Source organism: Athene noctua, chromosome 2 (assembly GCF_965140245.1).
Source record: "Athene noctua chromosome 2, bAthNoc1.hap1.1, whole genome shotgun sequence".
Taxonomy (NCBI): domain Eukaryota; kingdom Metazoa; phylum Chordata; class Aves; order Strigiformes; family Strigidae; genus Athene; species Athene noctua.
The window spans coordinates 71,686,283-71,692,282 of record NC_134038.1 but is presented as its reverse complement, the minus strand read 5'-3'; positions in this window follow the sequence as shown (position 1 = coordinate 71,692,282).

Genomic DNA, 6,000 nt, shown 5'->3' with positions numbered 1-6,000 from the left:
ACTTCAGCTCATGTCCCACAAGCCAAAGAACATAAACTATAATGGGGAACTGCTCAAAAATGAGCAATACTTCTCTGTGTACAAACAATAAGCTTCACCAAGGGTTTTAAACAAGCAGCTCTCCAGAATAGGATCGCAAACACATTTACAGCATAGCCCAGTTGCAGGGACAACGGGTGCCAGGGTGGATGAATGAGAGCCTGGTGTTTTGGGAGTAAGTTCAACTCACAGAACAGCACTTACCTCCTGCTTAGGAATGACTGACCTTGATCCCACTGCTGTTGTGAGGTTACCCTCCTTTCTCTGTTTTCTGCTTTCACAGCTCCTATGCAAAGCCAATGAGAGACAAAGCAAAGAAGTCTGAAGCAGATACTTTTGGGGTCAATTGGTGTAAATTGCCAAAGGAGGAGGCAACTTCTGGATGCTCTGTTTCTCCCTCACCTATCTCTGCTTCACTCACTTCTTAGCTTTCCTTATAAATGCAAAAAGATTCCTCTTAGTGATCATGTCCACCCATTTCTTCAACAGAGAACCCTTCAGTTGCCCGTTGCCTTTGTAAAGAAATTTCCTCAGCCGTACCAAAATATGTGGGCAAAATAAGAATGACTGGGTCTTAACCAATTCTCTTTCACTGTGAGGTGACTACAGAGCCCTCTTTTCTTGTCATGGCATCCCTACTTCTTTTCCAGAGTCATTGAGGTACATGAAGGCTCTCCAAAAAGAAGTGAGAGATGAAAAATGAGTCATGAAGGGACTGTTATGGACAGAGGTGATGGCCCTAATTCTCATTTTCCCTGAGGTTGCTTTATGTTCTGCATGTGTGAATGGACCTAGAGTGTACCTGCAAAAAATCAATCTGTTCATACCTCCCTAGAACTGTTAGGATTATGCAGTGGGTCACAGTATGAACTGAAACAGACGGTCTGTCTTTCAGCTGGGATTTGCACTGTGTTTTGCTTTTAATGGGTACAGGTAGTCCTAATGAAAGAAAATTTTAACAAGACTGCACTTAGCATTTCAGGGAGAAACACAGACCCCCCCTGGAAAGGCAGCAAAAAGACTCAAGTCTGGGTCTCAGAGATGCACCCTATATTCTCTGTCAGTGCTTGCCTGAAAGAAAAACTGCCAGCCATAGCGGTCAAATGTGCAGTATTTTATCTTGCAAATCTGTAGCTGCCACACTCTGCAAATGCACTCTCCCCAGGAAGCAACTGCAATAGGTATTGTATCAAAGTAGCAGCCAGCCCTAACAAACTTCTATTTTTTTTTTTTTTTTTTCCCAGACACACTTATTCAGCTGTCTGTTTTGCTCCACTGTAGTTTTACATAGGAAACCATAGAGAAGTCCAAATCCTCTGAAACTAGCCAGTGATAGAGTGATGTGATGGTAAATAAAAGTTATGTCTGTTGGGCAACCTTGATTCTGTCCCAGACCTTATTTTGGGACTGTACACAAATCATTTTATCACCTTGTGCATTTTCTGCATGTGGACTCTGCCTTTGGGCTGCTTAGATGCTCCTCTTTCCAAATGAGTCTGCATCTAGGGGTTCTTGTTAAAACCACATGATAAGTAAACAAACAACAGTAATAAATGGCAAGTGATTAGAAACACAAAAGCAGATTGGATAAAACAAGAGTGCTCCTGTGCACTTTTTCCAGGAGAGCAGGATGCACAAGCTAAGATGGATGTCATCCTCCCACTTGGTGAATCAGGATGGCTGCATCATGTAAGAAAGAACTAGCAATCTATGCAGCTCTCTGACCATGCTGCAACACTAGCTAGCCCTGGAGATGATGGGGAGACTATTTAATAGCAGTGTGTTTCAACAGGCTGAGAGAGGTAAACACTTCTAGGGTAAAGTGCTGCTGCCACATGGTCCACTCCTAGCTGATGAAAGTTGAAGAATGGACCATTATTGTTGCTCTAGGTAACACGGCTGCTCCGAGTTATTACTAATCTTTACATGGTACCAGGAGTGCTGACACAAATCCAAAAGAAATTTTTAAAAGGCAGCCACAAAGCAGAAGAAAAAGATAAGGGCTGGGAGCTAAGTCAGAAGCAATCAAGCCTCCAGCTTCATTGCTTACTGTAGAAAATATGGGCTGTAATTGGAAAAGTTTTAAGCTGTATCTCATAGTAATTTGTGCAACTGAGAAGCCTGATAAAAACAAATTAGCCTTGCTTCTTACAATTTCAGAGTCATTATTGATAGTTTTAATGCATTACACAGAATAAGAAGAAAAATTATAGCAACAGTATTTGGTTTATAAATATATATATTTTTTATCAACCCACAAAAGCTTTTATTTGGTGGGAAATACAATGTTGAAATGTTTTCTCATATTTCAGGTTTACATTTTCTCAGAGAACAGACTCTAATTTCCCTTTGTTAGACATCTGAAAGGTTCTTACTTCATGTTTAAGTTAAATATTTTACTCACAGAGCTCTTGCAATTTTGTCTTTATGCATGTATACACCTAATTGGAGAATAAAGGTCATAAGTGTTAGTCATTCATGGAGAATGATTAACCATTATGCAATAGATCCACATATCTATTCTTAATATTCCTGGAAATGTATTCATTTTATAGTAAATTTAAGAAGCATCTATATTGCATTACATTTTTTTTTAAATAAATGCTCTATAAACAGCTGAGACTATAAAGCTAGCTGAAGTCTGCACTGTTTGGTCTCAAAAATTCAATACACTGCAGTAAGCGGGAAAGATTAAGTGACTCGAGTTCAGTAGTTTAAAAATATTTTCCAAGTCTCCTCTGTGAGAGGCTCGAGATTGTTCACATGACTTTCTCCCACAGAATTATGATCACAGAAAGAAAGCAATTACTCTTTCATACGCAGTCCAGAAAAGAAAACTTGCATTGAAAGAAAACTGCTGAACTTGTGTGGTTCAGCACTCCAGCAATTAGAGATACCACATTTGCCACCCATTAGCATCACTTTATCAGTATCACTGTTCTACAGATAGGAAATCCTAACAGAGAGATTAAGGTTAAAAAGTACCCACTAATTCTGGCTGTTCTGTTTGAAATACCTTGGCCCTACTTTTTTAAAGGATTTAGTGTATATAGCAGCTAGTGTATCAAAAGACAGTTTCCATGGATTTCAACAGCATTTGAAATTTATCACTATTTCTGCAAATGAGACCCTGAGGTATCAAATCAGATATCCAGAAAATGAAGAAAACACAGTAAAAAGACCACCCGTGAAATACCTGCTTTATATGATTTTCTTTCCACAGTGCTTTTTCCTGCATTTTCTTTCTGCAATGCCTTTTTTCATTATCCACACCTCTTCCAAATCCTCCATGTCTCCCAAATTCTGTGTCTGGTATCCTACAGAAAAGAAAGTCTCATTCATAAAAAATTGCACACCACCAGTAAACTGAAAATTGAAACTAAAACTAGTTGATGCTTTCCTATATGAAAATTTTTGTCTTGTGAATTGGTGATGTACATAAAGCAAATGATTTTGAGGAATGTACTGGCTTGAGTGCTCTGAATTTATTTATTTTTTGTTTAACTATGAAATGTTAGATTATCATGTTTCAGAATCATACAGTTATACATGTAATTCAAAATTACTTCTTTTTGATGTATTTTATTTTATGGGGTAAGGATGTTTAAATGGATAAACGTCAAAATTATATCCTACTTTTTGAACATTATGAGTGAGAAACCTGTCTCCTGGTGGCTTTTTTTTTTTCACAGTTTAGTCTGAAAAGTGACTTTTTTTCAGTTCTTTGGTTTTCTTTGCCATTTCAGAACATTCCCTCCAGCCTCAATCATGTAATTTCAGAATTTCCTACAAACTGGAAAGCCTTGTCTTGCAAATGTCATAAGGCACTTTAACACACATATACAAAGTCTATTTTTAAAGTTGGGCAGTCTGGGCTCTTTTTCCTGCTTCTTTGCTCATCAATTTCCATTTTCCTCACTGTATCCTAAGACGTCGCTGTATTTATTTTCCAGCCTCCTTCACCTTCTTCATGCAGTTCTGCTGGTCCTTATTCTGTCTTTGTTCCCATCCCATGCATGACATTTTTTTTTTTTTTAATATTGCTTGCCAGCCTCCTCCCCTCTTTCTCTTTCCTAAGGAGATCCTTGAAAAATTCTCTTTTCTCCACAGGCTGGGTTTCTTCTTCTCTTGCTTTCAGGTGAAGCAGATTTTTATTCTGATGTCCATCATAATGACATGGAAAGCTCAGAAACAGTCTTGTGACTCATAGTCCAGTTGGCCAAATGAAGCCGATAGGCTGATGCTTACAGCTGTATTTGTTGGCAGATGTTGTACAGTATCAAACTGGATTGTGCTCAGATAGGAAGTTTGGGGAATCTTACCTGTTAGCGATGACCGTATTTAAACAGTTATTTTTAATCAGCTTCCTCCTTGTACAAATAAAATATGTACCTCCCTGTCATAATAGTCTTTCCTTACCAAACTTTCTGACCTTGCTTCAGTTAATGAGGAAAAGAAAATAAAAACTACTGGTGCTTAAAGACAGACTGTCAAGTACTATTTTGTTTTTCAACTTTTGTCAAATAAATTTCTCAGGCATTATTCTTCAAAACAGCTGGAATATATTGAAAATAAATACCTAAATAAACCCTACAAGAACAGTCAGAGGCAGGCTCCTTATCAGCATGAAAATTTTAAACATTAGTAGATAAAAGCTTGATAAAGTTATAAGAAACTGAGGGGAGTTTCAAGGGCAACATCCACCAATTTTAATAATAGGCAGTGCTATCTGCTCCACTGATAATAAAATACGAAGTGAAATAACCCATGAGTAAAGCAATATGTTAGCAGTGGTGTTAGCAGATATTAGTCTCCCTCTGGTCAAACCCTCTGGCCCAACATTAAATCTACAAGGCTAGTAGAAAACAGTCAACAACATGCTTTGGGATTGAATTAGAGGCTTCCAGTTTCTAAAGTTACCTTGCCCTTTTTTTTTCTCAAATCACAAAAGCATGTGCTTGAGTTTCCACTGGTAATAGAAATCCTGCTTGAACATGAGCCAGCTAAAATGCCTAGGTATGTATGTTACAATTTATAAAGAAAAACAGGATAAAACACCAAGGAGATGAAGGAACTGGCTATACCAACACTAGCAGCGAGCAGGACATACTGCAAAATTTTTGTTACATGGCATTCTGGACAATGTTCCTGAAGGATGCTTTAAAAGGTGTCAACATTGTCTCTTTCCTCACCAATTATTTAAAAAAAAAAAAAAAAAAAGAGAGAAAAGTTGTGGCTATGTATATTTTGCATGGGGTTTGCTGAGAATATTCCCTCTTAACAGAATAACAGTGACTGATAATGACTGAAATTTTATTTCTTTAGAGCAGGATTTGGCTTTATTTGCAACAATCATGAGAGTTCATTCAGTCTTTTTTATTAGGTTGGGATGTAACAAATACAGAATGGCTGGCAGAAAACTCGGTCTGCTCTGAAGGAACAAACTGTGTGGGCTGAGTCTCATCAAAGCCATTGTGCTGATCATGGTTATGCAGATAATGGTTAATATCTGTTCAGGAAAAAAAAAAAAACCAAACTTTCTTTTGATTCCTTTTGGTTTTTATTTTTAAGGAGGAGCGAATGTCTCCTGACTGCTTAATCCTCTATTCACTTGTTTAAAAAAAAAAAAGTTCTATTTTAAGGCTAAAGAGGGATATAATGGGGTTCACTGGATAAAATGAGGCTCTTGATCTCTACTCTTCACATTGATCTAATTACAGATCTTGGACAGCTTTTAACACACTATTTGACTGTGGACTAGTGCAGTCATTAGTGCCTGTGCTGTTAAGTCCAGTGAGGTGTGTGGTTTGGGATGTCAGTGAGTTTTGACAAAGTTGTCCATCCTCTCCAAAGGCAATTTGTGCGCTGCACACAAATCCATGCATGAAGCAGCTGCAGCCCAGACTCTGGCCCCAGCTCCAGCCTCAGCTAATATTAGTTGCATGGTCTGACACTGCTTAT